The 13629-nt window shown below is 38.4% G+C and overlaps 1 protein-coding gene across 2 annotated transcripts in view; it reads right to left on the bottom strand.

The window, feature by feature from the left end:
* The window catches only part of LOC108041690 (serine-rich adhesin for platelets), a 46233-nt gene that overhangs the window by 25465 nt on the left and 7139 nt on the right, over positions 1 to 13629 (bottom strand). For both annotated transcript variants that reach the window (XM_044456498.1, XM_044456499.1), the window contains exon 3: positions 2237 to 2290. The gene's annotated coding sequence lies outside the window, so the exon portion shown is untranslated. The remainder of the gene's footprint in view (positions 1 to 2236; positions 2291 to 13629) is intronic.

Raw genomic sequence — 13629 nt, 5'->3', positions numbered from 1 at the left:
TTAAAGTGAGTGAATGTGGTACTTGCACGGATTATAAATCATGAAAAACTAAACTTTATAAATTAAAAGAAAATGGGTTAACTTTAAAGATTTAAAAGCCTCAGCTACTTTACAACTTTATAAAATTATTTAAATATTTTTTTTAAAGCTGTTAAACCAACTTATTAAAATAGTTAAATAGTTTATGACTCCACTGTGCAGCATCTGTGTCAAAACCGAGCTTATCTTCGCCCAATGTCGGCTGCCAGTTTGCCGGTGTTTTGGTCTTTCACTCTGTGCGGATATATGTGTTTGTCTTGTGTTAGGCTGACACTTGGTTAACCAACTAAGAGATAATCATTAAGTTGGCGTAATTTATGTAGAACCAGCGGCGGTTGACGGCCAAAACAAAAGACTTAGGACACGAACTTGACGAGTAAAACGTCAAGCATGCAACAAAGTAAGCCAAAGTTAAACTGGAGAATTATATCAATTAGGTAAAGGCCAGAATGGAGATCAAAGCGAGAGGGCAGGAGCAAAGAAGACGGCAATTTTGGGGGCTGGTCCGGGCGACGCCCCAAAAAGACCAAGTCACTGCCAACTGGCGACTGCCAACGGCAATTATAGAGCATAAAACATCGATAATCATAATAATTAAGGATGACTGGGCAGAAAAGAGGCCTCAGGAGCTGGCTGTGACAACGCACAGTAGCCAGCAGATTACAGACTCCGATGGAGATAAAACCCCTGCCGATGCCGAGGATGATGCATCAAGTTGATGCTGTTGTTGCTGCTTTTGCTGCTGCTGCTGCCACTGCACATAAATTGTTAATTAAGGCCTATTTAGGCGTTTTGGAGCCCGAAATGTTTATTCTATGGCGTTGAATTCTTTACCCACTACCGTGATTTGTGCATTTAGAAAGTATTCTGCCTCCTCTTTCCCCAGCCATTGTATGGGAAAGTCGCTCAACTGGAAAAGAACCAACTATAGAACCCAGTGAATAAGGCATTCCTTTCATAGCTCTCAATCAAGAATCGTTGCTGGCCAGAAAATTGAAAGCTTGTGACTGGGGAATCTATAAATTTCAATGCTTTCAAAAGGCTTATTTTTGTTCGAGACCAAAACAAAGCAGGGAGACCCAAAAATAAGTCGCAGAAACTGTAACAAATTATTTATGAACTTCGGAGCACTGTTTACCAGCCTTTTGTTAGCTCAAAAGACTTGCCTTCGATAAATAATTCAGTTTGTTTTCTTTGGGAATTAGCAAAACCGACAATCTAACAACAATTGGCAATTTGCTTTGAATTGTGTTGACACAATAATGGAAACTGATATTGAAGTGCGAAACTCAGAGAACCCCGAAATAAAGACGATGGATGTGCGAAGTTTGGCTGCAGGCCAGAGATAAATATCTAATTAAACATCGCTAATGAGCCGCACTACATAGTTGTGGCAAATGAGTTCAGTTTTTGGATGCAAGTGATTCATGAGATTGGGGTAAGAGTAAACCAACAGAAAACAATAAACTTGACCCAAAAACCTCGTGAATCACTTTTCTTTTGGCTTTAAAAGCCAAAACCATAAAAAGCAAAGTCTTAAATATATGACTAAGAAAAAATAAGAGACAAAAACGGTTCGGGTAAAGAAATAAATGCCCAAATTTGCGAATGATTTATTCCTTACAAAAACACCGCCAAGATCCTTGGAACTCGGCCCTTAAAATCCTCATTTTATAACCCATTAAAGGCATGATCGCAAACGTTACTGAAGCAAAACAAAAAGCCAGTTTCAGTTTCACTTTGGCACCCATTTTCATGCATGAATTGCTAGGGAAAATAAACCACAATTTCAGTAATTTTCTTTTTGCGTTTGTACAATTTTATTTTCTCAGATTTTCACTTTTCCCTGCAACAAAATGTTTGACATTTTTGTCATTCGTGAAGGTTTCTCCGAAGTTTTGATTAAGAAAACCCAAACTGGTTGTGCAGTTAAGCAAAACCATAAAACGCAGCAGAATTAAAACTGATCGGTTTGTTGTGGTGGAAAGGTGCATAAAGATCTTGAACAAAACGCTCATAACTGGAGCATGAATGTTGATCTATCGGGGTTTTATTGTGATATTTTTGAATTTTTTTGGGTGCCAATCTATTGACCAGACTAATGATCATCGACCCTAAACAGAAACGTTTATTTGGGCAGTTTTGTTGTTCGACAAATACCTCGAGTTGTTAAATATTTTTATGAGTTAGCACTTACCACTTAATGGGTTTCCAGTGATGACTCCGGTGTTAGAAGTGAGCTGTCCAGAATCTGCAAGAAAAGGAGACTCCAATTAGATTTTCCAAATCGATTTTCGAAGCCCACTTCCTGTGGGCAGCGGCAAAGACACTGGCGACAGCCCCAAAGGCACATAAATCAGCAAACTTCATTAACACGACTGCCAAAATCTACGAATATAAATCTAAGCTGCAAGTGCAACTGCAACTGAAACTGCAACAGCAACGTGCAACGTGCAACCTGTTGCTGCTGCCTATACTCAGTACGTGACCGTTCGGTCCAGGAATAAATAACTCAATTTGGGATCGGCAAAAAAGTGTTAACTTGAAATCTGGCAATAAATCAATGGCCTGGGGACCCGTTGAAGGCAGCTTGTGATTAGCACCCCGATGGCTTATCTACTGCGAAAGTAATTCTCCCCTCGCGATTCCGGAAGAGTTCTTTTCAATAATCAGCGGGCACCGAGAAGTCCCAAAAAAAATGAAACGAAGCGAGAAAACCCGAAACGGGATTGGGCAGCCGTCACTTGGCCTGACAGGCAATAACTTTGGCAATCTGTTTTTCGACCGCTTTTTTGTGGCCAAAAGCGTTGAGTTGTTTATTATAAATATTACACAGTCGCGGCAATTTTGCATGCTTCACGCTTGTCTCTCCCGCAGATCTCAATCAAGATCTCCAATCAAATTAAATTGAAATTAGGCTGTGATCCGTTTTGACACTACTTTAAATTAAATTATCTTGGTTTAAATTGTAAAATTAATTGCCAAAAGGTTGGGCATATTACAACCTAAGGCAAAAACCTGTGGTGATTTGATTCTGGGTCTGACTACAGTTCATTTTGAACAGTTCTTAAATCCAACCGGTTCTGATATGATTATTATGCTCCAACCGGTTTGCAAGGCAAACATTTTTAATTTTATTCGGTTTTATTTTGCATTTCTCGTTTACTTTTTGTAAAAATATTTCGTTGGATTTCTGTTCATTTTCGTTGTATGGATTTTTACATTTTAAACGTATTTGACACACATGCCGCGTTTTTGCCCATCTTGATTTAACTGTAAAACTCCAGTTTATTTGGGTGAAGCTTCCGATACAATTTTGGTTTGTATTTTGTTTTCGCTTGGCTTTGGCTTCGTTTACATAAGGTTGGCATGAAATTAACTCCGATACGGTCAGAGATAATGAACTTTTGTCTATGGGGGGATTTATTAGGATTGTTTTCCATCTCAATCAGTGGTTTTTGTGGTCTTTGTGCCAAAAGCTTGTTGTATTATCATTAAAATGGCACTAATGTGAATAGCTTTCTTAACCATCTGCGGTTATACTTCAGAAGCCTCAGCCGTATCCAAGATTGTTTCACTTCCTTCTCATTCGATTGTGTCTTCCGCATATGAAGAAAAGAAATTATGCTTACCGCAACTGAAAACGGCCCACACTCAAAACAGTTTAATTTATTACCCCGGAAAACTCAAGGTTAACTCCACTTGACGTCTTTTCCTCAATGACGCTGCTTTTCCCCACCAACTTGCCCAGTTTTTCCACTGCACTCCAATCATTTCCCATGCGAAAACATTGCGAAAAACACACAAAACAAAGGAAAATCATTAAAATCTCAAACATACGAATGTGCAACTGTTGGGCAAAAACGGAGAGAAAGATATATATATATAGCCATATATAACAGAGAGAAAGAAGAGGCAGCATCTGCGACTGCGTTAATTATGTGCATTTAATGCTTTAATTAATGTTTTCTATTGAGAGATGAGACAGCGTCGATGCAGTGAAAGTTATAAACACTTAACGGCAATGAAAGAGTGAAATATTTTGCCCGTAAATAATGTAATTCAAATGTTAATTGATAAACTCGCTAACTTGTTGTGCGTGTGTTTTTGAGTGGGCAGTGGCCAAAAAATTTGATTACGGTCTGAAATTGAAATTGAAGCGGGTGAAATTTTAAACTCATTGAGATTATCGTGGGATGCACCAGAAATGGGATCTTTATGGTTAAATGGACTGAAGAAAGTAATCTCTGCGCACTGAAAATCTTTCCAAATTTGGAAAGACTTTAAAATGAGAGCAACACTTAAAGCGATTTAATTGTTAATTGCTTATGAACTGTAAAAAGTAGAGAATATATTAGAACTTCAAAATTCTTTCCATTAACATATCTTTGAAATATTGTTAATCCCAAAACCCCATTATTAGCTGCAAAATTGATTTCGAGATGGCTATCAAATAGATATAAAGGCAGATATAAAGGCAGATTTAAAGGCAGATATAAATAGCTCGCATCGGCAATGAAACGGTAGTTTTGGATGAAGACTTTTGTCTAGGAGGAGTATAATATAAATATTGTATGTGATTATAAATCAATCCAATTTATGGTTTTGTTTCCATACAAATATCAACCGATAGACGGCCAGGGCCAGCCACTAATTTAAGCTGATGTTTTATTTATGAACTCGGTTCTGAAAAGCGTTGACACGCAGAACCCCAAGAAAATAGACGGTTTGCTCTAAGGTTTATCTGGCTGTAACAATGGGATATCTTTGGGCCGTTGCCGCAGATACGTATTGCTGTAGCCATTCGGCACCTGCTTATTAGTTTCTGGTCCCATTATCCACACAGGCAGATAAAGACGGAAAGAAATTTGCAATTTTAATGACGTTCGGTAAGGTTTTGCCGAACCGCAACCTTATATAACCCGGCGAGTGCGAAAAGAAACCTCTCCGCCGCCCTGGCGGAGTTAGCTCATAATGGCAGCGCACAGTTTATGGCCCAAACTAAACGTGCACTTGGCTCGAATCGGCTCTCAAGTCGCCAGTCGCGGCTTTTGCTTTTCCTCGGCCATAAACCGAGAAACAAGAAATTTCAATTTCAAATTTAAAGCAGCCTCTAACTTTCGCTTTCCTCCTCAAGGAGATGGCGAGATTTCTCGTTTCTCGCCGAGAATTCCTGCACTGCAGTTACCACATTTTCCGACTTGGGCAATTCCAATTAGCGGATAGGCCGCAGCAATCCACACAAACAATAAATCAAAATCTAATAAAAATAATACGAAAAATTTGTTGCATGTGCTAATGTTTCTGTTGCTGTTGCACTAATGCAACCGGTTGCAGCCCAGCCAAAAACAAAAAAAAATAACAACTAAAACCGAAAAACAAAAAATAGAAAAAGAAACCCCAAACGAAACCCCCAAAACAAAACTGCAAACGACAACCAGACGACGACTTTCCATTTTCAAATGTGTTTGGGAGTGTGTGTCTATATTTCGCTGGGTCTGCAGCCTTCGGGTGGCCAAAAGATACGCCGGCAACTGACCACTGCAACAGCAACAACAGCAGCAACAGCAGCAACACCAACAGCAGCAACATCGCAGCATCGACATCGACACAACAGCAACAACTTTTCATTTCGTTTTTCACGCGGCGCATGCCAAAAAAAAAGAAGCAACCAAACTGCAAAGCTAGCTAAAGATTATGATAGAGAATCGAATAGGAGAAATCGGTATAAGAACTTTGTCATTTGGTTGGTTACTTCATACCCCCGATATGCAACTCTAACTCCAACTAAATACACTTAATATTATCAATGGTTTGTTTTGACAACCTATCCACTTTCCACATACAAAATAGACAACTCAACTTAGAATTCAGCATTCATAGAACTTTTTTAACGTTGTCTTAAACATTGGTAGTTTTTATCTTAACATGAACCTTTCTCTTCAAGCTTTAATTGTTCGTTTATCATGGCCTTCTAGGCCAAAGTCTTATTTTTAGTATGATAATAAACCAAATGTTTATTTTTTAACGTTCAAATCATTTTTCTTTTTATATAAAAAAACTTTAATTTAAAAGTGATCAGTTTTATTACTTTTATTATATGTACATTTGAACTTTTACCTTTATTGTAAAACTTATTAAAGCTGAAATGTGAAAATTAAGCTTATAGTCGACCAAAGCCATTTATTACTACATTTATACACCCGACTGTTTGCAAATAAAAATGTATTGATAGTCGGTTATTGATCAATAAAAAGTCACAAAAGTCATTACTGATCAAAGCCTTAATTGAAAATATGAAGACAGACTTTTGGAGTGAAAGACAGGTCTATCAATAACTTTTTATTTGCGGGGGTATAAACGTTTTGTATATTTCCTCATTTCTGAAGTTTAGTGTTTTTATTTCCCAATCATTTTCATGTCAAGAAAGCGTAGACACACTTCGACTTTAAGACTGGTCTATTGATGTTTTTGGAAAAGTGCAAAACGACGAGGCAACTTGGGCAATGTCTGAGCTCTGTCTACGCAGCTGGATGTCTCTTTGCCCCTCCGTGCCCCACTCCCCAAAACTCTGGGGAGTTGTAGTCAAAGTTGTGTGGCAAGTGGCTGGCTGTGTTGACAATTTTCAAGCTCTGTGGCTGCCACAGTTGACCGGTCTTTGCCTTTCGTGTTGGCAAATAAAAACGAAGAAGTTGCCACTAAGTTGTGGCCACAACTACTGCTGTCCCTCTTACCCAGCCAGTGGGTTATTAGTGGGCGCAATTTAAGTATATTGCACTTGTTGCTTTTGCTTTCCACTCACACTCAATAATAATTGTTCAATGCCTTTTTTGGGCAAAAGCAGCGGAAATGTTGCTGTTGTGTCGTTGTTGCCACTGCAATTGCAATTGCTGCTGCTGATTGTGCACTTGCCATAGAGAAACGCCGACGACAGGTTGTAGCTTTGGATTTGTTAATAGTTTTGACCGCCGTAGCGGTTGTTCTGCGTTTGAAAACGGAAGCAAGGCCCAAACAAAAAATGAAAATAAAAAACAAGAAAGGAAAGCTAACTTCGGGCGGAGCCGAAGTTGATATACCCTTGCAGAATACTCTGTAACTTATATTCTCCAAAATTATTCATATAATGCATTCTTAATACTCATAAAAAATCCCAACTTCCTAACTTTAAGAACACCAAAGTTATGACATTTCCAATCGTTCAGTTATATGGCAGCTATAAGATATAGTCGGCCGATCCTTTTGAAATTTGGTAGGTCGGATTAATTGGCCAAAAATAAAACCCATAGAAAATCCCAACTTTCTAAATTTACAAACACCAATGTTATGGCATTTCCGATCAATCAGTTATATGGCAGCTATAGGATATAGTCGGCCGATCCTTATGAAATTTGGTGAGTCGGATTGATTGGCCAAATATAAAACCCATAGAAAATCTCAACTTCCTAACTTTACAAACACGAAAGTTATGGCATTTCCGATCAATCAGTTATATGGCAGCTATAGGATATAGTCGGCCGATCCTTATGAAATTTGGTGAGTCGGATTGATTGGCCAAATATAAAACCCATAGAAAATCTCAACTTCCTAACTTTACAAACACGAAAGTTATGGCATTTCCGATCAATCAGTTATATGGCAGCTATAGGATATAGTCGGCCGATCCCGGCCGTTCCGACTTATATACTGCGTGCAAAGGAAAGAAGGGTGTGTGCAAAGTTTCAATTCGATAGCTTTAAAACTGAGAGACTAGTTTGCGTAGAAACAGACAGACGGACAGACGGACAGACGGACAGACGGACAGACAGACGGACAGACGGACAGACGGACAGACGGACATGGCTATATCAACTCAGGAGGTGATCCTGATCAAGAATATATATACTTTATAGGGTCGGAGACGTCTCCTTCACTGCGTTGCACACTTTTGACCAAAATTATAATACCCTCTGCAAGGGTATAATAAACACTACACAAAACACATAGCCAAAGCCAAAGCCGCCAAAGTTGCTGTCGATGGATGACTCAAGCATAAAATTCTAAAGGGTCTTTACACTTTGTCCGCGGGTCTTTGATTATGCGAACCAACGCGAGTCGTGAATGTACTTCCGTTGAAGTCGACTTTGTCTGATCTTTCCTATACATATATCCGACTCTTTAATGTTCGAAAGAGGAGGAGGAAGTCTAAGTGCAGCGGAAGCTGGTTAGGTGTTGAGTTTGTTGAAGCCAGACCATTAAACAGCCAAACAAAATCCCCTGAAAATATAAGTTATCCAAAGCGATTGCAAGCTTTCCATAAATCTTCTTCACATAAAAATATCAATTAAAGTCGGGACGACAGGGTTTAATGATGTTCTACCTGCATATTGCCTTTGGCTTAATATATATGAGAGTTCTTGTTTATTCAATCATTTATCATGACAGAGAGACGCGTGGGCAAACAGGTGAAGAAACAAACAAAGTAACATAATTCTTATTCTTACACTCAACAAAAGCACATAATTGGAATAGAATATTATAAATTGGAAAATTAAAAATATAAAAAAATGTTCAGTTTAAAATGCAGACATATGTTAAACCCTATTATAACAAATATAGCAATATTTATAAAATTTTCCGCTTAAGATCCCAAAAGATGACATTAAATGTGTTTGCTTCCCTTTTGATTTAAAACATTTAAATGACCTTAGACCAAGATTTTAAAGATAATTAATGTACAATAGATATTTTTTCCGTGTACCTCCTAGGGTTAAGTGCAGTATTTTGACCCCACCAGTATTAACTAATTAACCGTTAACATTACGACCAACACCAACTACCATTTTCAAGCTGCAGACAAATTTCCTTATGAGCTGTCCAAGTCTGACAAGTTGACGCCTTGGAAATTGTCAACGTCATCTAAGCCAAGCTAATGTTTATTGCCGCTGCTGTGGGGCATATTTTTGTACCGTTTGTAAACTGTCATATTTCTTGTGGCAGCCCCAGCAACCGAAGCAGTTAATTTGTTATTATTTTGACATTAATTTGTTGATGATTTTTGAATGGGTTTTTGCTGCCGCCGTTCGACTCTGAATAATTTATTCAGATATTTAAATAACAAAACTGGAAATTCTATTTCCCCGGGGTAAAAATGAGCTGGAAAGCAATAAATGAAACGAAATGTTTTTGGGGAAAAAGTTTAAAACGTCTGAACGAAATACCACATACATAAATTTAAAGCGAAAATGAAATTTGTTGTCTAGTTTTTGATTTTCAATTAAGTTTGAAAGTTAAAAAACTTTATTGTTGGCTGCATTTAAGTACGAAACTCACTTGATATATATATATACATAATATAATTTATTAACTTCCATTTAAATTAATAAATTTTAAAATTGTAATATAAATACATAAACAAATTTATATAAGCAAGATATTTTGTTTAAAATAAACAGTTAGCAATATAAAATATCAACAAAACAGGCGATCAAATTCTTGTATGCAATTTATTACGAATGCCAGAATTTTAAAAAAATGGCGGAAAAAAAGGAAATAAATAGTTTTACTTTACGTATTTTATTTTTGCTCACGTTCACCTGCCGAAGGTTAACACAAATTATGCAAAAGGTTACGAATTAATGTACGGCCAACTATTTTCAACGTTGCAGCAAATATTCACGCAATTTCCTGTTTCAGTTGCCAGCTGGCCAAAAAATGCGACCATTTTGTGTGGCATGCGACAGCGAACGTTTTCGTTTTACCAACGAGAAATATTTCTGGCTAATTATGCCACTCGCTATCATTAACACATTTCTTAGTCATCATTCTTGGCCAGTCTTCCCCCGGCTCTCTTTGTGCTGACCCAATTTTCCTGACAAACAAAATAACAGTAGCTGTCCACTGTCCACTGTCCATTGTCCATTGTGTCCACTATGCAACTGAATCGAGGCGACTTTTACCCGCGGATTGAAATTAACATTTTTTGCTGGATTTCTTCAAGCTGCTGACAGTCGCAAGTTGCCAATTGCCATTGCAACTGCAACTGCAATTGCCTCTTGCGAAGTGGTCGAGCATAGCAATTAAATGTGAGATTAATTTGTGGATCAGCCACTTGTTGATGCCCAGCGGCGTTTGGCGGAAAATGCAAGTGGAAAAAAGCTTGTGGCGCGGAAAAAGAGGGTGTTAAAATGGGTTAAAATGAAAATTGGATTGCGTTCGGTGGAAAATGAGTTCAGGTGGAATGCTTATGGCGAAAAAGTAAAATTGAAAAACTACTGAAACCCACTTGTAACATAAAACTAATTAATTACTAAACTGGAATATGAGTAAAAACCTGTTAAAAAACTTTATTTTGCCAGAATATGCAATATAAACCACACAGTTATTAAAAACTCTAAATTAGTATATCATTTAAATAATTTACGTATAACTTTCCACAAAATATAATTGTGTTGTCTTTTTGTAGTCTGATCTGTCCTGTTTTTTAAATTGGGGGTTTGCTCTAATGCCAAAGAAAGGCGTCTTGCCATTTGACAAACTCACCCAAGTACTTTCAACGGAAACGATTAAAGAAAATGGAAATGGCGGAGGAAAACCGCGTTCACCTTTGGCCAGAAAAACGCCCCAATCGACTTGCACCGGGGAAAAGCGAAGGCCAGGAAAAAGTGTCGCCAAGTGTCGCTCATTGTCTGGTTCGACACGTTAACCGCGGGTTCACACGCTTTTTATGGGGACCACATTAACGTGGCCAACAAATGTTGCCAAACATTTCTTGCGCTGCGCATTCGGCAGATCATCATCATCATTATCTTCATCAGAAGCAGCAGGCGGCAATTAAAACGCGCGCGAAAGTAAAACGTTTTACAGTTAACAAAAGAAAAAAAATAAAGAAAAGATAAAAAGATGAAGAAGTAGCAAGACTTGGACTTAAAAAAGTAACAACAAATTGCATATATTTAAAAGTCATCAACAAATGGTTTTTATTGCACTCATTACCTCAGTCTCTCGCTTTTGGTTTGCTTTCGCTGGTCTGAACAAAACCAATTTTCGTGCTGCATTTGCCAAATGAAATTGAGTGAAAATTAATACGTTTTTGGTTTATCAATTATGTGCAATTAAATGCAAAACAGTACGTAATAGCCGCATGGCCGGTACTCCGCCCCAATCTCAATTAATCTCCCGTCCGCCAGACGAGATATGAAATATTGAACAGTGTCAAGGCTTTAATTACTTTATTACCCGAGATTCCGCAAGCTGAAAAATGAAAGAAAAAAAAACAGGATCGAAGGCGGTGGCCTTAGCGGTATTTTGACTTAAGGGGCCGACAAAAAATTAACCAAAAGACAAATCGCTTACGCCCTCTCTTCCATTTTTGATGTTCGGGCTTCTTCCTTCGGGAGGCCGACATAACAATTTAGTGTAACGATATCTGTACAGCATATAGGTACATAAATATGGGAGAGACATATGCACATGAAAAATAATTTAATTTATAACAAAGCTCAGTTGCAGGACATGCACAGTGGAGCCCAGTTGCAAAAACTGAAAAGCATCACCTAAAAACCATTATAAAATCCACAATTTTAAGGTATTCAGTTTGAAAAGTGCAAATTTAATAAGGAATTAACATGTTTAGTTGACGAAAATAACATTTTACATTATTTTTAATAGATCCTTAAAATATCCCTTTTTAGAAATAGTTAATTATTTTGCAAACTGATTCCATCGGTTCTAAAGGCCAAAATAGAACCTTAAGTAATTTTTAAATTATATTAAATAGAAAAGGAAATAACAAATGTAAGATCCATAAAGCAAATAAAATTTAAAGAATTAAATAAAAACTGAATTGTGAAACTTCAGAAAAGAGTAATCTAACGATGAAATTTTCTCTATTTAAAATACTTATCCAACAATTATATGACATGCTTTCTTAATGTTACAAAACCCTCATTCTCTTAAGCATCTCAAGAATTTTCAAACCCATTCCCAAGGCTTTGGCTCCACTGTCTCGCGTTTCAATGCGAAATTTGACGATGGCCACACAACAAATAAGCTGGAGTATCTGGACAGAAGGCAGCCGAAACCGGAGGCCACACACAAGAGGCGGATCCGAAAACCCCGAAATGGAGCCCGAAAAAAAATGAGAATTAATATGAAATGCTGGCAGCAGAAAAACTGAGGCTCAGCTGTCAGGCTTGGTCAATGGAAAATTAATTAAAAACCCTGCCCCATACGCCGGACGAGGAAAGTAACTAGAGAAATGGCTCATTACAATGATTACGAATATGAGTACGAATGGGGAAACGAGTGAGTCAGGCTACGTGCATTGCATATCGGAGTGGAGAAGGCCTAGAACAAGTCCCACCAATTGATTGCCGAGAGTGGAGCATGGAGAATTGACCCACTGTGGCCGAGACGGCTATGGAGAATTGTTATAACTGCGCTTTGCTCGGCTAACTGTGGCAAGACCTCAATCCAGATACAAAACGCCGCTTGGCACGCTCGCAGTTCTCGCTTCTCGCTTCTCCATTCTCGATTCTCGACTCTCAATTCTCCAGCTTCGATTACCGGCGATTCGATTTGTTCAAAAGGCCCCGAAAAGGCAAAGCGGCCAAGTGGCCAGTTGGCCAATTTGCTTAATTACTGTAACGCTTATCAAGTGAGAGTTTCAATTTGTTTTGGCGGGGAAAGTTGCCAGTCAATGAACGGAAAATGCCTTCTAGGAGAATTCAAACAGGGGAAAAACCACAAAGAACCCAGCATAATAAACTCTGATTCATATTTAATAATGAGCAGGCACAAATATCTGGCATACAGTTTTTAAGTATTCTTTTCTTTGTAGAATAAATATCATCTTGTTCTTTACCATCAGTACCACAAATAAAAGGGAGTCCCAGAATCAAAAGATTGTAAATGCTTTGTAAATGCAGAACTTATCTCGAAACCAAATACCAGCCACCGATGCAAATATTTACATGTAAAACCCGATAAGACACGATCTAAAAAAGAGTGTAAACTCATAAAGTCAGTTGTAAACGCATATTTGCTTTGATAAATCTAAGATAAATGCATTGTTTTTAAGCAGAGTAGATGGAAATTCGAGGGGATTTTCATGACAATGTGTTCCAGTTAGTTTGGAATTTCTCGGGACTTAAGCTGCTGCTGCATCACATTTCCATGGGCAACGCCCCGGCCCGGAAGCTTTCAACTGGCGGTGTTGCAACTGGGTAAATGCAGCTACTTTTACTTTAGACCAATCTCTCGCTCTCTTTTTTTTCGAGCCATGCTTGCATAAGATACTTGCTGGGGAACGGGCATGGATACATAGATACACGCCCCAAATAAACCACTAAACCGGTGACACTCCACCTCCGCAGCACTCTTCTCCTGCCCCAAACTCGCCCCATACGATCCACTCCAATCCACGGCAAGTCTTGGACCCGCGAGCCGCTAATTCAAACAAATTGCAGCATAAATGCATTATAAAAGGCAGAGGAGCTGCATCGGACGACACAGTGTGACAGTAATAATGTCACTCGCAGTCAGAAATGGACGATGGGAGGGGTCTGATGTGGATATGGATATAGGTGGAATAGAGCATACCGAAGCGTGAAT

The sequence above is a fragment of the Drosophila rhopaloa genome, unplaced genomic scaffold, assembly GCF_018152115.1.
Source record: "Drosophila rhopaloa isolate 14029-0021.01 unplaced genomic scaffold, ASM1815211v1 contig_115, whole genome shotgun sequence".
NCBI lineage: Eukaryota > Metazoa > Arthropoda > Insecta > Diptera > Drosophilidae > Drosophila > Drosophila rhopaloa.
The sequence above is the reverse complement of the archived record's forward strand: the minus strand, read 5'-3'. Positions and strand labels throughout refer to the sequence as shown.